Source organism: Amia ocellicauda, chromosome 14, assembly GCF_036373705.1.
Source record: "Amia ocellicauda isolate fAmiCal2 chromosome 14, fAmiCal2.hap1, whole genome shotgun sequence".
Taxonomy (NCBI): Eukaryota; Metazoa; Chordata; class Actinopteri; order Amiiformes; family Amiidae; genus Amia; species Amia ocellicauda.
The window spans coordinates 25,075,917-25,099,123 of record NC_089863.1 but is presented as its reverse complement, the minus strand read 5'-3'; the positions used below and the strand labels follow the sequence as shown (position 1 = coordinate 25,099,123).

At 35.9% G+C, this 23,207-nt stretch overlaps 7 non-coding genes across 7 annotated transcripts; all 7 read right to left on the bottom strand.

Annotated features, from left to right (window-relative positions):
• Nucleotides 1–593: 593 nt before the first annotated feature.
• Nucleotides 594–666, bottom strand: trnar-ucg (transfer RNA arginine (anticodon UCG)). The gene has a single exon. It is a non-coding gene; the product is annotated as a tRNA-Arg (tRNA).
• A 3,375-nt stretch (nucleotides 667–4,041) lies between these two features.
• Nucleotides 4,042–4,114, bottom strand: trnar-ucg (transfer RNA arginine (anticodon UCG)). Its single transcript has one exon. It is a non-coding gene; the product is annotated as a tRNA-Arg (tRNA).
• Nucleotides 4,115–7,521: 3,407 nt separating this feature from the next.
• On the bottom strand, nucleotides 7,522–7,594 carry trnar-ucg (transfer RNA arginine (anticodon UCG)). The gene has a single exon. It is a non-coding gene; the product is annotated as a tRNA-Arg (tRNA).
• A 3,334-nt stretch (nucleotides 7,595–10,928) lies between these two features.
• On the bottom strand, nucleotides 10,929–11,001 carry trnar-ucg (transfer RNA arginine (anticodon UCG)). Its single transcript has one exon. It is a non-coding gene; the product is annotated as a tRNA-Arg (tRNA).
• Nucleotides 11,002–13,853: 2,852 nt separating this feature from the next.
• On the bottom strand, nucleotides 13,854–13,926 carry trnar-ucg (transfer RNA arginine (anticodon UCG)). Its single transcript has one exon. It is a non-coding gene; the product is annotated as a tRNA-Arg (tRNA).
• A 4,076-nt stretch (nucleotides 13,927–18,002) lies between these two features.
• Nucleotides 18,003–18,075, bottom strand: trnar-ucg (transfer RNA arginine (anticodon UCG)). The gene has a single exon. It is a non-coding gene; the product is annotated as a tRNA-Arg (tRNA).
• A 3,387-nt stretch (nucleotides 18,076–21,462) lies between these two features.
• On the bottom strand, nucleotides 21,463–21,535 carry trnar-ucg (transfer RNA arginine (anticodon UCG)). Its single transcript has one exon. It is a non-coding gene; the product is annotated as a tRNA-Arg (tRNA).
• Nucleotides 21,536–23,207: the final 1,672 nt, after the last annotated feature.

Genomic DNA, 23,207 nt, shown 5'->3' with positions numbered 1-23,207 from the left:
TCATCTTTAATTTGAGGGTACTAACATCCATTTCTATATGTGTCCCCCCAATTTTAGGTGCTCAAAAGTATTTGGACAAAGTAACATAATCCTGAATTAAATTGTTAGTTTCAATACTTGGTTGCAGATCCTTTGCAGTCAATGAATGTTGAAGTGTGGAACCCATAGCCATCACCAGATGCTGGGTTTAGTCCCTGGTGATGCTCTGCAAGGCCTTCAGCTGTCTTTAGTAGTGCCTCTTTGTTCTTGTGGCGTTTTGTCTTCAGTTTTGCCTTAGAAATCAAAACAAACCGGTCAGAGAGATAGCAAAAACATTGGCTGTGGAAAAATCTACTATTTGGCAACTTCTTCAAAAGAAATAACGCACTGGTGAGCTCAGGACACCAAAAGGCAACGGAAAACAACTGTGGCAGAAGACAGAAGGATTATTTCGCTGGTGAAGAATAACCCCTATACAGGGTGCAGGGCATCACCTGTTTGTGGTAGGGTTATAAAACATAGCACTGCTGTCTGCAACATTAGAACACCAAGTGGCCCTTCTAAACGTCTCCAGAAAGGAGAGAGACACAACTTCGTCATCGTAACATATAAGACGACCACGAAGGGACTCGAACCCTCAATCTTCTGATCCGAAGTCAGACGCCTTATCCATTAGGCCACGCAGTCGTCAACAAGGGAGAGCCCTGGCCCTTCATGTTTCAGAAAGGCGAATGCGCTACGCCGACCTCAATGAATCCTTAGTTATATACATATGTTCAAGAACATTTCTGTAGCTCATGTAAATCAAGTCACACGACAGGCCTTGAAGTTTTCTGTCAGTTTGAAAGTTTTGCTCCTGACAATCCTTTTTGTATTGTGGCATAGTGGCTGTCACAGTGGAAAGTAAGTTGTCCACAGTTGGATGCAAGCTTGCCTGAAGCACAGGAACGAACTTACTCTCGACGTTCCATGTAAAGACTGAAGAAGTGGGCTTTACATCTGAGGGCAGGGGAATTAGCTCAGGTGGTAGAGTGCTCGCTTAGCATGTGAGAGGTAGCGGGATTGATGCCCGCATTCTCCAGTCTCCAGGCATTTGTGTGCCAGTCTCGGCAGTGCAGCTCACTTTTTTTGCTGTAGGCTGCAGACGCGGAGGCTCACGTCCAAGATCAACGCATTGTCAGCTTATCAGACACCTCCGTGAAGTTGATTCCTTATTCCTTATTTATTAAAAAAATGAGTAATGGTTACTAATTCCTTATTTCTTATTGCTTACGTTTAAAAAATTAAGTAATGCTTACGTGTTACTTATTTGTGATTTCTCAAAATAAGTAATGATTCAATATTTCATTTTTTTTCAAGGTTTCTCAATAAATGAATTATGGATACATATTTCTTGTTAATGTTTACTTGTGTTTTATGTCTGATTGATGTCTTTTGATCAATAAGTAATGGTTTCTCATTCCTTATTTCCATTTTCTTTCAATAAGTAATGATTACAATTTTTTATATTTGTCCCTGTTTTACACGAAATAAGTAATAGACACTTATTCCTGGTTTCAGATTTTCAACAAAGAACATGTACATAGTTTATTATTTCTGAAACACGGTTTCCCAAAAAATAAGAAATGGTTACTTATTCCTTATTTCTGTTTCCCAATTTTCCAAATACAGTGATGGTTACTGATTGCTACGTTTTGTTGTTGGTTACTTTTTCAGTTTGCCTGTTTTCTTAATGAAATAAGTATTTTTTTCTGTTTCTAGACTCATGAAGAAACAAGCAATGGTTACTTATTCCTTGTTTGATTCCTGGAACTCAGAAAATAAGGAATGGTTACTTATTTCAGTTATTAGTTCTCAGAAAACAAGGAATTGTTTCTTCTTTGTTTCCCGGTTGTCAAAACATAAGGAATGCTAACTTATTTCCATTTCCCTGTTGTTAATACATTTATAAAAAGCGTACGTTTCTACACATAAATGAAATACTCCTTCCTGAAGTTTGTGGAAATGTTATGGAAATGACATTTATTTTTCACGGTTAGCTATAAAGCTACATGTAACATGATGTCTTCCATTAAGCTTTAGTAAAATCGCCAATTTGTTTGTAGTCTATTTACATGACATGCATGCTGTAGACTCATTCATTGACTTTCCACACGTGTTGACACTTTCTACTTCTGTACGACCTATTCTTGAACATGGAGGAGGATACAGAATTAGTTACAAAATGGTATCGTGGAAAAAAAAACACACCTAAGGAATTGCAAGAAGACTTTGCAATTCCAGGAGTAAAATAAAAACGACCGGATTACAACACAGCCAGTTCCTCTTACACTTCATGTAAGCATGTTATGCTTTATATAAATATATGTTGTTTTTTGTTTTCAGTTTCAGGTGAGTACCACGATGAATATTACGCTACTATTTGAAAATATATAAATTTTCCGTAAACAAATTATATATGGTGTTGAACCTATTTTTTACTTGGTGTACTACATTGATAAGCCATCTCATACCTGTCTGGTATAATAATAATACTCACCATCATAATAATAATCACAGTAATAATAATAATAATAATAATAATCATCATCATCATCATCATAATAATCACAGTAATAATAATAATAATAATAATAATAATAATAATAATAATAATACTAGACACCGGTATGATGTTTATGTCATTATTAGATAAGCTACAGTTTGTTAATTTATGTCTGTTTTAATTCATCATGCATGCTCACTGGCACATGTAGATACAGTACTGTAATTACTTACACACATTAGTTTATTTTCCTCCGCTTATTATTTGTTATCATTAGGCTTGATTATAACAATAATAATACTAGTATTTTTAATGTATGTAAAGGGCTGTATGTTTTATTTCACTTTTTCTTAATGACCAACTAGCCTGAAATTATTACATTGTCCCAATATGTACGGTGTGTTACGCAAATTATATTAGCATGGTCTCACTGGGTAATATGGAGCAAAACGCCCAATCTGGTAAAAGTGTGCTCTACACAGGATTTTGAACCAACAACCTTTCAGTTGTCAGTCCAGAATAATAATCAACACAGCTGCATCATAATCATAGTAACAGTAATGGTTTATTTTGTCATATATTTACATTGACAACAAATATTATTATAATTGAATACGGTTTTGTCAAATTCTAATTCAGAAGGGCTGTATTGGCATGGCGAGGTTATGCAAGTATTGCCAAAGCATTTACAGCAAAGGACTGAAGGTAACATAGATTAAGTACAAAACATAATACAGGATACTGATTGTACATTTAAAAGAATAAACATTAAAAGACAAAGAAAATCTATTTTAAAAGAAAAACATACCTACAATTAGATCCATGAATATTTGGACAGTGACACAATTGTCATCATTTTGGATCTGTACAACACCACAATGGATTTCAAACGAAACAATCCAGATATTCTTTAAGTGTAGTCTTTCATCTTTAATTTGAGGGTACTAACATCCATTTCTATATGTGTCCCCCCAATTTTAGGTGCTCAAAAGTATTTGGACAAAGTAACATAATCCTGAATTTAATTGTTAGTTTCAATACTTGGTTGCAGATCCTTTGCAGTCAATGAATGTTGAAGTGTGGAACCCATAGCCATCACCAGATGCTGGGTTTAGTCCCTGGTGATGCTCTGCAAGGCCTTCAGCTGTCTTTAGTAGTGCCTCTTTGTTCTTGTGGCGTTTTGTCTTCAGTTTTGCCTTAGAAATCAAAACAAACCGGTCAGAGAGATAGCAAAAACATTGGCTGTGGAAAAATCTACTATTTGGCAACTTCTTCAAAAGAAATAACGCACTGGTGAGCTCAGGACACCAAAAGGCAACGGAAAACAACTGTGGCAGAAGACAGAAGGATTATTTCGCTGGTGAAGAATAACCCCTATACAGGGTGCAGGGCATCACCTGTTTGTGGTAGGGTTATAAAACATAGCACTGCTGTCTGCAACATTAGAACACCAAGTGGCCCTTCTAAACGTCTCCAGAAAGGAGAGAGACACAACTTCGTCATCGTAACATATAAGACGACCACGAAGGGACTCGAACCCTCAATCTTCTGATCCGAAGTCAGACGCCTTATCCATTAGGCCACGCAGTCGTCAACAAGGGAGAGCCCTGGCCCTTCATGTTTCAGAAAGGCGAATGCGCTACGCCGACCTCAATGAATCCTTAGTTATATACATATGTTCAAGAACATTTCTGTAGCTCATGTAAATCAAGTCACACGACAGGCCTTGAAGTTTTCTGTCAGTTTGAAAGTTTTGCTCCTGACAATCCTTTTTGTATTGTGGCATAGTGGCTGTCACAGTGGAAAGTAAGTTGTCCACAGTTGGATGCAAGCTTGCCTGAAGCACAGGAACGAACTTACTCTCGACGTTCCATGTAAAGACTGAAGAAGTGGGCTTTACATCTGAGTGCAGGGGAATTAGCTCAGGTGGTAGAGTGCTCGCTTAGCATGTGAGAGGTAGCGGGATTGATGCCCGCATTCTCCAGTCTCCAGGCATTTGTGTGCCAGTCTCGGCAGTGCAGCTCACTTTTTGTGCTGTAGGCTGCAGACGCGGAGGCTGACGTCCAAGATCAACGCATTGTCAGCTTATCAGACACCTCCGTGAAGTTGATTCCTTATTCCTTATTTATTAAAAAAATGAGTAATGGTTACTAATTCCTTATTTCTTATTGCTTACGTTTAAAAAATTAAGTAATGCTTACGTGTTACTTATTTGTGATTTCTCAAAATAAGTAATGATTCAATATTTCATTTTTTTTCAAGATTTCTCAATAAATGAATTATGGATACATATTTCTTGTTAATGTTTACTTGTGTTTTATGTCTGATTGATGTCTTTTGATCAATAAGTAATGGTTTCTCATTCCTTATTTCCATTTTCTTTCAATAAGTAATGATTACAATTTTTTATATTTGTCCCTGTTTTACACGAAATAAGTAATAGACACTTATTCCTGGTTTCAGATTTTCAACAAAGAACATGTACATAGTTTATTATTTCTGAAACACGGTTTCCCAAAAAATAAGAAATGGTTACTTATTCCTTATTTCTGTTTCCCAATTTTCCAAATACAGTGATGGTTACTGATTGCTACGTTTTGTTGTTGGTTACTTTTTCAGTTTGCCTGTTTTCTTAATGAAATAAGTATTTTTTTCTGTTTCTAGACTCATGAAGAAACAAGCAATGGTTACTTATTCCTTGTTTGATTCCTGGAACTCAGAAAATAAGGAATGGTTACTTATTTCAGTTATTAGTTCTCAGAAAACAAGGAATTGTTTCTTCTTTGTTTCCCGGTTGTCAAAACATAAGGAATGCTAACTTATTTCCATTTCCCTGTTGTTAATACATTTATAAAAAGCGTACGTTTCTACACATAAATGAAATACTCCTTCCTGAAGTTTGTGGAAATGTTATGGAAATGACATTTATTTTTCACGGTTAGCTATAAAGCTACATGTAACATGATGTCTTCCATTAAGCTTTAGTAAAATCGCCAATTTGTTTGTAGTCTATTTACATGACATGCATGCTGTAGACTCATTCATTGACTTTCCACACGTGTTGACACTTTCTACTTCTGTACGACCTATTCTTGAACATGGAGGAGGATACAGAATTAGTTACAAAATGGTATCGTGGAAAAAAAAACACACCTAAGGAATTGCAAGAAGACTTTGCAATTCCAGGAGTAAAATAAAAATGACCGGATTACAACACAGCCAGTTCCTCTTACACTTCATGTAAGCATGTTATGCTTTATATAAATATATGTTGTTTTTTGTTTTCAGTTTCAGGTGAGTACCACGATGAATATTACGCTACTATTTGAAAATATATTAATTTTCCGTAAACAAATTATATATGGTGTTGAACCTATTTTTTACTTGGTGTACTACATTGATAAGCCATCTCATACCTGTCTGGTATAATAATAATACTCATCATCATAATAATAATCACAGTAATAATAATAATAATAATAATAATAATAATAATAATAATAATAATAATAATAATAAAAATAATAATCATCATCATCATCATCATAATAATCACAGTAATAATAATAATAATAATAATAATAATAATAATAATAATACTAGACACCGGTATGATGTTTATGTCATTATTAGATAAGCTACAGTTTGTTAATTTATGTCTGTTTTAATTCATCATGCATGCTCACTGGCACATGTAGATACAGTACTGTAATTACTTACACACATTAGTTTATTTTCCTCTGCTTATTATTTGTTATCATTAGGCTTGATTATAACAATAATAATACTAGTATTTTTAATGTATGTAAAGGGCTGTACGTTTTATTTCACTTTTTCTTAATGACCAACTAGCCTGAAATTATTACATTGTCCCAATATGTACGGTGTGTTACGCAAATTATATTAGCATGGTCTCACTGGGTAATATGGAGCAAAACGCCCAATCTGGTAAAAGTGTGCTCTACACAGGATTTTGAACCAACAACCTTTCAGTTGTCAGTCCAGAATAATAATCAAAACAGCTGCATCATAATCATAGTAACAGTAATGGTTTATTTTGTCATATATTTACATTGACAACAAATATTATTATAATTGAATACGGTTTTGTCAAATTCTAATTCAGAAGGGCTGTATTGGCATGGCGAGGTTATGCAAGTATTGCCAAAGCATTTACAGCAAAGGACTGAAGGTAACATAGATTAAGTACAAAACATAATACAGGATACTGATTGTACATTTAAAAGAATAAACATTAAAAGACAAAGAAAATCTATTTTAAAAGAAAAACATACCTACAATTAGATCCATGAATATTTGGACAGTGACACAATTGTCATCATTTTGGATCTGTACAACACCACAATGGATTTCAAACGAAACAATCCAGATATTCTTTAAGTGTAGTCTTTCATCTTTAATTTGAGGGTACTAACATCCATTTCTATATGTGTCCCCCCAATTTTAGGTGCTCAAAAGTATTTGGACAAAGTAACATAATCCTGAATTAAATTGTTAGTTTCAATACTTGGTTGCAGATCCTTTGCAGTCAATGAATGTTGAAGTGTGGAACCCATAGCCATCACCAGATGCTGGGTTTAGTCCCTGGTGATGCTCTGCAAGGCCTTCAGCTGTCTTTAGTAGTGCCTCTTTGTTCTTGTGGCGTTTTGTCTTCAGTTTTGCCTTAGAAATCAAAACAAACCGGTCAGAGAGATAGCAAAAACATTGGCTGTGGAAAAATCTACTATTTGGCAACTTCTTCAAAAGAAATAACGCACTGGTGAGCTCAGGACACCAAAAGGCAACGGAAAACAACTGTGGCAGAAGGATTATTTCGCTGGTGAAGAATAACCCCTATACAGGGTGCAGGGCATCACCTGTTTGTGGTAGGGTTATCAAACATAGCACTGCTGTCTGCAACATTAGAACACCAAGTGGCCCTTCTAAACGTCTCCAGAAAGGAGAGAGACACAACTTCGTCATCATAACATATAAGACGACCACGAAGGGACTCGAACCCTCAATCTTCTGATCCGAAGTCAGACGCCTTATCCATTAGGCCACGCAGTCGTCAACAAGGGAGAGCCCTGGCCCTTCATGTTTCAGAAAGGCGAATGCGCTACGCCGACCTCAATGAATCCTTAGTTATATACATATGTTCAAGAACATTTCTGTAGCTCATGTAAATCAAGTCACACGACAGGCCTTGAAGTTTTCTGTCAGTTTGAAAGTTTTGCTCCTGACAATCCTTTTTGTATTGTGGCATAGTGGCTGTCACAGTGGAAAGTAAGTTGTCCACAGTTGGATGCAAGCTTGCCTGAGCACAGGAACGAACTTACTCTCGACGTTCCATGTAAAGACTGAAGAAGTGGGCTTCACATCTGAGGGCAGGGGAATTAGCTCAGGTGGTAGAGTGCTCGCTTAGCATGTGAGAGGTAGCGGGATTGATGCCCGCATTCTCCAGTCTCCAGGCATTTGTGTGCCAGTCTCGGCAGTGCAGCTCACTTTTTTCGCTGTAGGCTGCAGACGCAGAGGCTCACGTCCAAGATCAACGCATTGTCAGCTTATCAGACACCTCCGTGAAGTTGATTCCTTATTCCTTATTTATTAAAAAAATGAGTAATGGTTACTAATTCCTTATTTCTTATTGCTTACGTTTCAAAAATTAAGTAATGCTTACGTGTTACTTATTTGTGATTTCTCAAAATAAGTAATGATTCAATATTTCATTTTTTTTCAAGATTTCTCAATAAATGAATTATGGATACATATTTCTTGTTAATGTTTACTAGTGTTTTATGTCTGATTGATGTCTTTTGATCAATAAGTAATGGTTTCTCATTCCTTATTTCCATTTTCTTTCAATAAGTAATGATTACAATTTTTTATATTTGTCCCTGTTTTACACGAAATAAGTAATAGACACTTATTCCTGGTTTCAGATTTTCAACAAAGAACATGTACATAGTTTATTATTTCTGAAACACGGTTTCCCAAAAAATAAGAAATGGTTACTTATTCCTTATTTCTGTTTCCCAATTTTCCAAATACAGTGATGGTTACTGATTGCTACGTTTTGTTGTTGGTTACTTTTTCAGTTTGCCTGTTTTCTTAATAAAATAAGTATTTTTTTCTGTTTCTAGACTCATGAAGAAACAAGCAATGGTTACTTATTCCTTGTTTGATTCCTGGAACTCAGAAAATAAGGAATGGTTACTTATTTCAGTTTTTAGTTCTCAGAAAACAAGGAATTGTTTCTTCTTTGTTTCCCGGTTGTCAAAACATAAGGAATGCTAACTTATTTCCATTTCCCTGTTGCTAATACATTTATAAGAAGCGTACGTTTCTACACATAAATGAAATACTCCTTCCTGAAGTTTGTGGAAATGTTATGGAAATGACGTTTATTTTTCACGGTTAGCAATAAAGCTACATGTAACATGATGTCTTCCATTAAGCTTTAGTAAAATCGCCAATTTGTTTGTAGTCTATTTACATGACATGCATACTGTAGACTCATTCATTGACTTTCCACACGTCTTGACACTTTCTACTTCTGTACGACCTATTCTTGAACATGGAGGAGGATACAGAATTAGTTACAAAATGGTCTCGTGGAAAAAAAAACACACCTAAGGAATTGCAAGAAGACTTTGCAATTCCAGGAGTATAATAAAAACGACCGGATTACAACACAGCCAGTTCCTCTTACACTTCATGTAAGCATGTTATGCTTTATATAAATATATGTTGTTTTTTGTTTTCAGTTTCAAGTGAGTACCACGATGAATATTACGCTACTATTTGAAAATATATTAATTTTCCGTAAACAAATTATATATGGTGTTGAACCTATTTTTTACTTGGTGTACTACATTGATAAGCCATCTCATACCTGTCTGGTATAATAATAATACTCATCATCATAATAATAATCACAGTAATAATAATAATAATAATAATAATAATAATAATAATAATAATAATAATAATAATAATAATAATACTAGACACCGGTATGATGTTTATGTCATTATTAGATAAGCTACAGTTTGTTAATTTATGTCTGTTTTAATTCATCATGCATGCTCACTGGCACATGTAGATACAGTACTGTAATTACTTACACACATTAGTTTATTTTCCTCCGCTTATTATTTGTTATCATTAGGCTTGATTATAACAATAATAATACTAGTATTTTTAATTTATGTAAAGGGCTGTACGTTTTATTTCACTTTTTCTTAATGACCAACTAGCCTGAAATTATTACATTGTCCCAATATGTACGGTGTGTTACGCAAATTATATTAGCATGGTCTCACTGGGTAATATGGAGCAAAACGCCCAATCTGGTAAAAGTGTGCTCTACACAGGATTTTGAACCAACAACCTTTCAGTTGTCAGTCCAGAATAATAATCAACACAGCTGCATCATAATCATAGTAACAGTAATGGTTTATTTTGTCATATATTTACATTGACAACAAATATTATTATAATTGAATACGGTTTTGTCAAATTCTAATTCAGAAGGGCTGTATTGGCATGGCGAGGTTATGCAAGTATTGCCAAAGCATTTACAGCAAAGGACTGAAGGTAACATAGATTAAGTACAAAACATAATACAGGATACTGATTGTACATTTAAAAGAATAAACATTAAAAGACAAAGAAAATCTATTTTAAAAGAAAAACATACCTACAATTAGATCCATGAATATTTGGACAGTGACACAATTGTCATCATTTTGGATCTGTACAACACCACAATGGATTTCAAACGAAACAATCCAGATATTCTTTAAGTGTAGTCTTTCATCTTTAATTTGAGGGTACTAACATCCATTTCTATATGTGTCCCCCCAATTTTAGGTGCTCAAAAGTATTTGGACAAAGTAACATAATCCTGAATTAAATTGTTAGTTTCAATACTTGGTTGCAGATCCTTTGCAGTCAATGAATGTTGAAGTGTGGAACCCATAGCCATCACCAGATGCTGGGTTTAGTCCCTGGTGATGCTCTGCAAGGCCTTCAGCTGTCTTTAGTAGTGCCTCTTTGTTCTTGTGGCGTTTTGTCTTCAGTTTTGCCTTAGAAATCAAAACAAACCGGTCAGAGAGATAGCAAAAACATTGGCTGTGGAAAAATCTACTATTTGGCAACTTCTTCAAAAGAAATAACGCACTGGTGAGCTCAGGACACCAAAAGGCAACGGAAAACAACTGTGGCAGAAGGATTATTTCACTGGTGAAGAATAACCCCTATACAGGGTGCAGGGCATCACCTGTTTGTGGTAGGGTTATCAAACATAGCACTGCTGTCTGCAACATTAGAACACCAAGTGGCCCTTCTAAACGTCTCCAGAAAGGAGAGAGACACAACTTCGTCATCGTAACATATAAGACGACCACGAAGGGACTCGAACCCTCAATCTTCTGATCCGAAGTCAGACGCCTTATCCATTAGGCCACGCAGTCGTCAACAAGGGAGAGCCCTGGCCCTTCATGTTTCAGAAAGGCGAATGCGCTACGCCGACCTCAATGAATCCTTAGTTATATACATATGTTCAAGAACATTTCTGTAGCTCATGTAAATCAAGTCACACGACAGGCCTTGAAGTTTTCTGTCAGTTTGAAAGTTTTGCTCCTGACAATCCTTTTTGTATTGTGGCATAGTGGCTGTCACAGTGGAAAGTAAGTTGTCCACAGTTGGATGCAAGCTTGCCTGAGCACAGGAACGAACTTACTCTCGACGTTCCATGTAAAGACTGAAGAAGTGGGCTTCACATCTGAGGGCAGGGGAATTAGCTCAGGTGGTAGAGTGCTCGCTTAGCATGTGAGAGGTAGCGGGATTGATGCCCGCATTCTCCAGTCTCCAGGCATTTGTGTGCCAGTCTCGGCAGTGCAGCTCACTTTTTTCGCTGTAGGCTGCAGACGCAGAGGCTCACGTCCAAGATCAACGCATTGTCAGCTTATCAGACACCTCCGTGAAGTTGATTCCTTATTCCTTATTTATTAAAAAAATGAGTAATGGTTACTAATTCCTTATTTCTTATTGCTTACGTTTCAAAAATTAAGTAATGCTTACGTGTTACTTATTTGTGATTTCTCAAAATAAGTAATGATTCAATATTTCATTTTTTTTCAAGATTTCTCAATAAATGAATTATGGATACATATTTCTTGTTAATGTTTACTAGTGTTTTATGTCTGATTGATGTCTTTTGATCAATAAGTAATGGTTTCTCATTCCTTATTTCCATTTTCTTTCAATAAGTAATGATTACAATTTTTTATATTTGTCCCTGTTTTACACGAAATAAGTAATAGACACTTATTCCTGGTTTCAGATTTTCAACAAAGAACATGTACATAGTTTATTATTTCTGAAACACGGTTTCCCAAAAAATAAGAAATGGTTACTTATTCCTTATTTCTGTTTCCCAATTTTCCAAATACAGTGATGGATGAATTTCCACACGTCTTGACACTTTCTACTTCTGTACGACCTATTCTTGAACATGGAGGAGGATACAGAATTAGTTACAAAATGGTCTCGTGGAAAAAAAAACACACCTAAGGAATTGCAAGAAGACTTTGCAATTCCAGGAGTAAAATAAAAACGACCGGATTACAACACAGCCAGTTCCTCTTACACTTCATGTAAGCATGTTATGCTTTATATAAAGATATGTTGTTTTTTGTTTTCAGTTTCAGATGAGTACCACAATGAATATTACGCTACTATTTGAAAATATATTAATTTTCCGTAAACAAATTATATATGGTGTTGAACCTATTTTTTACTTGGTGTACTACATTGATAAGCCATCTCATACCTGTCTGGTATAATAATAATACTCATCATCATAATAATAATCACAGTAATAATAATAATAATAATAATAATAATAATAATAATAATAATAATACTAGACACCGGTATGATGTTTATGTCATTATTAGATAAGCTACAGTTTGTTAATTTATGTCTGTTTTAATTAATCATGCATGCTCACTGGCACATGTAGATACAGTACTGTAATTACTTACACACATTAGTTTATTTTCCTCCGCTTATTATTTGTTATCATTAGGCTTGATTATAACAATAATAATACTAGTATTTTTAATTTATGTAAAGGGCTGTACGTTTTATTTCACTTTTTCTTAATGACCAACTAGCCTGAAATTATTACATTGTCCCAATATGTACGGTGTGTTACGCAAATTATATTAGCATGGTCTCACTGGGTAATATGGAGCAAAACGCCCAATCTGGTAAAAGTGTGCTCTACACAGGATTTTGAACCAACAACCTTTCAGTTGTCAGTCCAGAATAATAATCAACACAGCTGCATCATAATCATAGTAACAGTAATGGTTTATTTTGTCATATATTTACATTGACAACAAATATTATTATAATTGAATACGGTTTTGTCAAATTCTAATTCAGAAGGGCTGTATTGGCATGGCGAGGTTATGCAAGTATTGCCAAAGCATTTACAGCAAAGGACTGAAGGTAACATAGATTAAGTACAAAACATAATACAGGATACTGATTGTACATTTAAAAGAATAAACATTAAAAGACAAAGAAAATCTATTTTAAAAGAAAAACATACCTACAATTAGATCCATGAATATTTGGACAGTGACACAATTGTCATCATTTTGGATCTGTACAACACCACAATGGATTTCAAACGAAACAATCCAGATATTCTTTAAGTGTAGTCTTTCATCTTTAATTTGAGGGTACTAACATCCATTTCTATATGTGTCCCCCCAATTTTAGGTGCTCAAAAGTATTTGGACAAAGTAACATAATCCTGAATTAAATTGTTAGTTTCAATACTTGGTTGCAGATCCTTTGCAGTCAATGAATGTTGAAGTGTGGAACCCATAGCCATCACCAGATGCTGGGTTTAGTCCCTGGTGATGCTCTGCAAGGCCTTCAGCTGTCTTTAGTAGTGCCTCTTTGTTCTTGTGGCGTTTTGTCTTCAGTTTTGCCTTAGAAATCAAAACAAACCGGTCAGAGAGATAGCAAAAACATTGGCTGTGGAAAAATCTACTATTTGGCAACTTCTTCAAAAGAAATAACGCACTGGTGAGCTCAGGACACCAAAAGGCAACGGAAAACAACTGTGGCAGAAGGATTATTTCACTGGTGAAGAATAACCCCTATACAGGGTGCAGGGCATCACCTGTTTGTGGTAGGGTTATCAAACATAGCACTGCTGTCTGCAACATTAGAACACCAAGTGGCCCTTCTAAACGTCTCCAGAAAGGAGAGAGACACAACTTCGTCATCGTAACATATAAGACGACCACGAAGGGACTCGAACCCTCAATCTTCTGATCCGAAGTCAGACGCCTTATCCATTAGGCCACGCAGTCGTCAACAAGGGAGAGCCCTGGCCCTTCATGTTTCAGAAAGGCGAATGCGCTACGCCGACCTCAATGAATCCTTAGTTATATACATATGTTCAAGAACATTTCTGTAGCTCATGTAAATCAAGTCACACGACAGGCCTTGAAGTTTTCTGTCAGTTTGAAAGTTTTGCTCCTGACAATCCTTTTTGTATTGTGGCATAGTGGCTGTCACAGTGGAAAGTAAGTTGTCCACAGTTGGATGCAAGCTTGCCTGAGCACAGGAACGAACTTACTCTCGACGTTCCATGTAAAGACTGAAGAAGTGGGCTTCACATCTGAGGGCAGGGGAATTAGCTCAGGTGGTAGAGTGCTCGCTTAGCATGTGAGAGGTAGCGGGATTGATGCCCGCATTCTCCAGTCTCCAGGCATTTGTGTGCCAGTCTCGGCAGTGCAGCTCACTTTTTTCGCTGTAGGCTGCAGACGCAGAGGCTCACGTCCAAGATCAACGCATTGTCAGCTTATCAGACACCTCCGTGAAGTTGATTCCTTATTCCTTATTTATTAAAAAAATGAGTAATGGTTACTAATTCCTTATTTCTTATTGCTTACGTTTCAAAAATTAAGTAATGCTTACGTGTTACTTATTTGTGATTTCTCAAAATAAGTAATGATTCAATATTTCATTTTTTTTCAAGATTTCTCAATAAATGAATTATGGATACATATTTCTTGTTAATGTTTACTAGTGTTTTATGTCTGATTGATGTCTTTTGATCAATAAGTAATGGTTTCTCATTCCTTATTTCCATTTTCTTTCAATAAGTAATGATTACAATTTTTTATATTTGTCCCTGTTTTACACGAAATAAGTAATAGACACTTATTCCTGGTTTCAGATTTTCAACAAAGAACATGTACATAGTTTATTATTTCTGAAACACGGTTTCCCAAAAAATAAGAAATGGTTACTTATTCCTTATTTCTGTTTCCCAATTTTCCAAATACAGTGATGGATGAATTTCCACACGTCTTGACACTTTCTACTTCTGTACGACCTATTCTTGAACATGGAGGAGGATACAGAATTAGTTACAAAATGGTCTCGTGGAAAAAAAAACACACCTAAGGAATTGCAAGAAGACTTTGCAATTCCAGGAGTAAAATAAAAACGACCGGATTACAACACAGCCAGTTCCTCTTACACTTCATGTAAGCATGTTATGCTTTATATAAAGATATGTTGTTTTTTGTTTTCAGTTTCAGATGAGTACCACAATGAATATTACGCTACTATTTGAAAATATATTAATTTTCCGTAAACAAATTATATATGGTGTTGAACCTATTTTTTACTTGGTGTACTACATTGATAAGCCATCTCATACCTGTCTGGTATAATAATAATACTCATCATCATAATAATAATCACAGTAATAATAATAATAATAATAATAATAATAATAATAATAATACTAGACACCGGTATGATGTTTATGTCATTATTAGATAAGCTACAGTTTGTTAATTTATGTCTGTTTTAATTAATCATGCATGCTCACTGGCACATGTAGATACAGTACTGTAATTACTTACACACATTAGTTTATTTTCCTCCGCTTATTATTTGTTATCATTAGGCTTGATTATAACAATAATAATACTAGTATTTTTAATTTATGTAAAGTGCTGTACGTTTTATTTCACTTTTTCTTAATGACCAACTAGCCTGAAATTATTACATTGTCCCAATATGTACGGTGTGTTACGCAAATTATATTAGCATGGTCTCACTGGGTAATATGGAGCAAAACGCCCAATCTGGTAAAAGTGTGCTCTACACAGGATTTTGAACCAACAACCTTTCAGTTGTCAGTCCAGAATAATAATCAACACAGCTGCATCATAATCATAGTAACAGTAATGGTTTATTTTGTCATATATTTACATTGACAACAAATATTATTATAATTGAATACGGTTTTGTCAAATTCTAATTCAGAAGGGCTGTATTGGCATGGCGAGGTTATGCAAGTATTGCCAAAGCATTTACAGCAAAGGACTGAAGGTAACATACACTCACCTAAAGGATTATTAGGAACACCTGTTCAATTTCTCATTAATGCAATTATCTAACCAACCAATCACATGGCAGTTGCTTCACTGCATTTAGAGTTGTGGTCCTGGTCAAGACAATCTCCTGAACTCCAAACTGAATGTCTGAATGGGAAAGAAAGGTGATTTAAGCAATTTTGAGCGTGGCATGGTTGTTGGTGCCAGACGGGCCGGTCTGAGTATTTCACAATCTGCTCAGTTACTGGGATTTTCTCGCACAACCATTTCTAGGGTTTACAAAGAATGGTGTGAAAAGGGAAAAACATCCAGTATGCGGCAGTCCTGTGGGCGAAAATGCCTTGTTGATGCTAGAGGTCAGAGGAGAATGTGCCGACTGATTCAAGCTGATAGAAGAGCAACTTTGACTGAAATAAACACTCGTTACAACCGAGGTATGCAGCAAAGCATTTGTGAAGCCACAACACGTACAACCTTGAGGTGGATGGGCTACAACAGCAGAAGACCCCACCGGGTACCACTCATCTCCACTACAAATAGGAAAAAGAGGCTACAATTTGCACAAGCTCACCAAAATTGGACAGTTGAAGACTGGAAAAATGTTGCCTGGTCTGATGAGTCTCGATTTCTGTTGAGACATTCAGATGGTAGAGTCAGAATTTGGCGTAAACAGAATGAGAACATGGATCCATCATGCCTTGTTACCACTGTGCAGGCTGGTGGTGGTGGTGTAATGGTGTGGGGGATGTTTTCTTGGCACACTTTAGGCCCCTTAGTGCCAATTGGGCATCGTTTAAATGCCACGGCCTACCTGAGCATTGTTTCTGACCATGTCCATCCCTTTATGACCACCATGTACCGATCCTCTGATGGCTACTTCCAGCAGGATAATGCACCATGTCTCAAAGGTTGAATCATTTCAAATTGGTTTCTTGAACATGACAATGAGTTCACTGTACTAAACTGGCCCCCACAGTCACCAGATCTCAACCCAATAGAGCATCTTTGGGATGTGGTGGAACGGGAGCTTCGTGCCCTGGATGTGCATCCCACAAATCTCCATCAACTGCAAGATGCTATCCTATCAATATGGGCCAACATTTCTAAAGAATGCTTTCAGCACCTTGTTGAATCAATGCCACGTAGAATTAAGGCAGTTCTGAAGGCGAAAGGGGGTCAAACACAGTATTAGTATGGTGTTCCTAATAATCCTTTAGGTGAGTGTAGATTAAGTACAAAACATAATACAGGATACTGATTGTACATTTAAAAGAATAAACATTAAAAGACAAAGAAAATCTATTTTAAAAGAAAAACATACCTACAATTAGATCCATGAATATTTGGACAGTGACACAATTGTCATCATTTTGGATCTGTACAACACCACAATGGATTTCAAAGGAAACAATCCAGATATTCTTTAAGTGTAGTCTTTCATGTTTAATTTGAGGGTACTAACATCCATTTCTATATGTGTCCCCCCAATTTTAGGTGCTCAAAAGTATTTGGACAAAGTAACATAATCCTGAATTAAATTGTTAGTTTCAATACTTGGTTGCAGATCCTTTGCAGTCAATGAATGTTGAAGTGTGGAACCCATAGCCATCACCAGATGCTGGGTTTAGTCCCTGGTGATGCTCTGCAAGGCCTTCAGCTGTCTTTAGTAGTGCCTCTTTGTTCTTGTGGCGTTTTGTCTTCAGTTTTGCCTTAGAAATCAAAACAAACCGGTCAGAGAGATAGCAAAAACATTGGCTGTGGAAAAATCTACTATTTGGCAACTTCTTCAAATGAAATAACGCACTGGTGAGCTCAGGACACCAAAAGGCAACGGAAAACAACTGTGGCAGAAGACAGAAGGATTATTTCGCTGGTGAAGAATAACCCCTATACAGGGTGCAGGGCATCACCTGTTTGTGGTAGGGTTATCAAACATAGCACTGCTGTCTGCAACATTAGAACACCAAGTGGCCCTTCTAAACGTCTCCAGAAAGGAGAGAGACACAACTTCGTCATCGTAACATATAAGACGACCACGAAGGGACTCGAACCCTCAATCTTCTGATCCGAAGTCAGACGCCTTATCCATTAGGCCACGCAGTCGTCAACAAGGGAGAGCCCTGGCCCTTCATGTTTCAGAAAGGCGAATGCGCTACGCCGACCTCAATGAATCCTTAGTTATATACATATGTTCAAGAACATTTCTGTAGCTCATGTAAATCAAGTCACACGACAGGCCTTGAAGTTTTCTGTCAGTTTGAAAGTTTTGCTCCTGACAATCCTTTTTGTATTGTGGCATAGTGGCTGTCACAGTGGAAAGTAAGTTGTCCACAGTTGGATGCAAGCTTGCCTGAAGCACAGGAACGAACTTACTCTCGACGTTCCATGTAAAGACTGAAGAAGTGGGCTTTACATCTGAGGGCAGGGGAATTACCTCAGGTGGTAGAGTGCTCGCTTAGCATGTGAGAGGTAGCGGGATTGATGCCTGCATTCTCCAGTCTCCAGGCATTTGTGTGCCAGTCTCGGCAGTGCAGCTCACTTTTTTTGCTGTAGGCTGCAGACGCGGAGGCTCACGTCCAAGATCAACGCATTGTCAGCTTATCAGACACCTCCGTGAAGTTGATTCCTTATTCCTTATTTATTAAAAAAATGAGTAATGGTTACTAATTCCTTATTTCTTATTGCTTACGTTTCAAAAATTAAGTAATGCTTACGTGTTACTTATTTGTGATTTCTCAAAATAAGTAATGATTCAATATTTAATTTTTTTTCAAGATTTCTCAATAAATGAATTATGGATACATATTTCTTGTTAATGTTTACTTGTGTTTTATGTCTGATTGATGTCTTTTGATCAATAAGTAATGGTTTCTCATTCCTTATTTCCATTTTCTTTCAATAAGTAATGATTACAATTTTTTATATTTGTCCCTGTTTTACACGAAATAAGTAATAGACACTTATTCCTGGTTTCAGATTTTCAACAAAGAACATGTACATAGTTTATTATTTCTGAAACACGGTTTCCCAAAAAATAAGAAATGGTTACTTATTCCTTATTTCTGTTTCCCAATTTTCCAAATACAGTGATGGTTACTGATTGCTACGTTTTGTTGTTGGTTACTTTTTCAGTTTGCCTGTTTTCTTAATGAAATAAGTATTTTTTTCTGTTTCTAGACTCATGAAGAAACAAGCAATGGCTACTTATTCCTTGTTTGATTCCTGGAACTCAGAAAATAAGGAATGGTTACTTATTTCAGTTTTTAGTTCTCAGAAAACAAGGAATTGTTTCTTCTTTGTTTCCCGGTTGTCAAAACATAAGGAATGCTAACTTATTTCCATTTCCCTGTTGCTAATACATTTATAAGAAGCGTACGTTTCTACACATAAATGAAATACTCCTTCCTGAAGTTTGTGGAAATGTTATGGAAATGACGTTTATTTTTCACGGTTAGCAATAAAGCTACATGTAACATGATGTCTTCCATTAAGCTTTAGTAAAATCGCCAATTTGTTTGTAGTCTATTTACATGACATGCATGCTGTAGACTCATTCATTGACTTTCCACACGTGTTGACACTTTCTACTTCTGTACGACCTATTCTTGAACATGGAGGAGGATACAGAATTAGATACAAAATGGTCTCGTAGAAAAAAAAACACACCTAAGGAATTGCAAGAAGACTTTGCAATTCCAGGAGTAAAATAAAAATGACCGGATTACAACACAGCCAGTTCCTCTTACACTTCATGTAAGCATGTTATGCTTTATATAAAGATATGTTGTTTTTTGTTTTCAGTTTCAGATGAGTACCACGATGAATATTACGCTACTATTTGAAAATATATTAATTTTCCGTAAACAAATTATATATGGTGTTGAACCTATTTTTTACTTGGTGTACTACATTGATAAGCCATCTCATACCTGTCTGGTATAATAATAATACTCATCATCATAATAATAATCACAGTAGTAATAATAATAATAATAATAATAATAATAATAATAAAAATAATCATCATCATCATCATCATCATAATAATCACAGTAATAATAATAATAATAATAATAATAATAATACTAGACACCGGTATGATGTTTATGTCATTATTAGATAAGCTACAGTTTGTTAATTTATGTCTGTTTTAATTCATCATGCATGCTCACTGGCACATGTAGATACAGTACTGTAATTACTTACACACATTAGTTTATTTTCCTCCGCTTATTATTTGTTATCATTAGGCTTGATTATAACAATAATAATACTAGTATTTTTAATGTATGTAAAGGGCTGTACGTTTTATTTCACTTTTTCTTAATGACCAACTAGCCTGAAATTATTACATTGTCCCAATATGTACGGTGTGTTACGCAAATTATATTAGCATGGTCTCACTGGGTAATATGGAGCAAAACGCCCAATCTGGTAAAAGTGTGCTCTACACAGGATTTTGAACCAACAACCTTTCAGTTGTCAGTCCAGAATAATAATCAACACAGCTGCATCATAATCATAGTAACAGTAATGGTTTATTTTGTCATATATTTACATTGACAACAAATATTATTATAATTGAATACGGTTTTGTCAAATTCTAATTCAGAAGGGCTGTATTGGCATGGCGAGGTTATGCAAGTATTGCCAAAGCATTTACAGCAAAGGACTGAAGGTAACATAGATTAAGTACAAAACATAATACAGGATACTGATTGTACATTTAAAAGAATAAACATTAAAAGACAAAGAAAATCTATTTTAAAAGAAAAACATACCTACAATTAGATCCATGAATATTTGGACAGTGACACAATTGTCATCATTTTGGATCTGTACAACACCACAATGGATTTCAAAGGAAACAATCCAGATATTCTTTAAGTGTAGTCTTTCATCTTTAATTTGAGGGTACTAACATCCATTTCTATATGTGTCCCCCCAATTTTAGGTGCTCAAAAGTATTTGGACAAAGTAACATAATCCTGAATTAAATTGTTAGTTTCAATACTTGGTTGCAGATCCTTTGCAGTCAATGAATGTTGAAGTGTGGAACCCATAGCCATCACCAGATGCTGGGTTTAGTCCCTGGTGATGCTCTGCAAGGCCTTCAGCTGTCTTTAGTAGTGCCTCTTTGTTCTTGTGGCGTTTTGTCTTCAGTTTTGCCTTAGAAATCAAAACAAACCGGTCAGAGAGATAGCAAAAACATTGGCTGTGGAAAAATCTACTATTTGGCAACTTCTTCAAAATAAATAACGCACTGGTGAGCTCAGGACACCAAAAGGCAACGGAAAACAACTGTGGCAGAAGACAGAAGGATTATTTCGCTGGTGAAGAATAACCCCTATACAGGGTGCAGGGCATCACCTGTTTGTGGTAGGGTTATAAAACATAGCACTGCTGTCTGCAACATTAGAACACCAAGTGGCCCTTCTAAACGTCTCCAGAAAGGAGAGAGACACAACTTCGTCATCGTAACATATAAGACGACCACGAAGGGACTCGAACCCTCAATCTTCTGATCCGAAGTCAGACGCCTTATCCATTAGGCCACGCAGTCGTCAACAAGGGAGAGCCCTGGCCCTTCATGTTTCAGAAAGGCGAATGCGCTACGCCGACCTCAATGAATCCTTAGTTATATACATATGTTCAAGAACATTTCTGTAGCTCATGTAAATCAAGTCACACGACAGGCCTTGAAGTTTTCTGTCAGTTTGAAAGTTTTGCTCCTGACAATCCTTTTTGTATTGTGGCATAGTGGCTGTCACAGTGGAAAGTAAGTTGTCCACAGTTGGATGCAAGCTTGCCTGAAGCACAGGAACGAACTTACTCTCGACGTTCCATGTAAAGACTGAAGAAGTGGGCTTTACATCTGAGGGCAGGGGAATTAGCTCAGGTGGTAGAGTGCTCGCTTAGCATGTGAGAGGTAGCGGGATTGATGCCCGCATTCTCCAGTCTCCAGGCATTTGTGTGCCAGTCTCGGCAGTGCAGCTCACTTTTTTTGCTGTAGGCTGCAGACGCGGAGGCTCACGTCCAAGATCAACGCATTGTCAGCTTATCAGACACCTCCGTGAAGTTGATTCCTTATTCCTTATTTATTAAAAAAATGAGTAATGGTTACTAATTCCTTATTTCTTATTGCTTACGTTTAAAAAATTAAGTAATGCTTACGTGTTACTTATTTGTGATTTCTCAAAATAAGTAATGATTCAATATTTCATTTTTTTTCAAGGTTTCTCAATAAATGAATTATGGATACATATTTCTTGTTAATGTTTACTTGTGTTTTATGTCTGATTGATGTCTTTTGATCAATAAGTAATGGTTTCTCATTCCTTATTTCCATTTTCTTTCAATAAGTAATGATTACAATTTTTTATATTTGTCCCTGTTTTACACGAAATAAGTAATAGACACTTATTCCTGGTTTCAGATTTTCAACAAAGAACATGTACATAGTTTATTATTTCTGAAACACGGTTTCCCAAAAAATAAGAAATGGTTACTTATTCCTTATTTCTGTTTCCCAATTTTCCAAATACAGTGATGGTTACTGATTGCTACGTTTTGTTGTTGGTTACTTTTTCAGTTTGCCTGTTTTCTTAATGAAATAAGTATTTTTTTCTGTTTCTAGACTCATGAAGAAACAAGCAATGGTTACTTATTCCTTGTTTGATTCCTGGAACTCAGAAAATAAGGAATGGTTACTTATTTCAGTTATTAGTTCTCAGAAAACAAGGAATTGTTTCTTCTTTGTTTCCCGGTTGTCAAAACATAAGGAATGCTAACTTATTTCCATTTCCCTGTTGTTAATACATTTATAAAAAGCGTACGTTTCTACACATAAATGAAATACTCCTTCCTGAAGTTTGTGGAAATGTTATGGAAATGACATTTATTTTTCACGGTTAGCTATAAAGCTACATGTAACATGATGTCTTCCATTAAGCTTTAGTAAAATCGCCAATTTGTTTGTAGTCTATTTACATGACATGCATGCTGTAGACTCATTCATTGACTTTCCACACGTGTTGACACTTTCTACTTCTGTACGACCTATTCTTGAACATGGAGGAGGATACAGAATTAGTTACAAAATGGTATCGTGGAAAAAAAAACACACCTAAGGAATTGCAAGAAGACTTTGCAATTCCAGGAGTAAAATAAAAACGACCGGATTACAACACAGCCAGTTCCTCTTACACTTCATGTAAGCATGTTATGCTTTATAT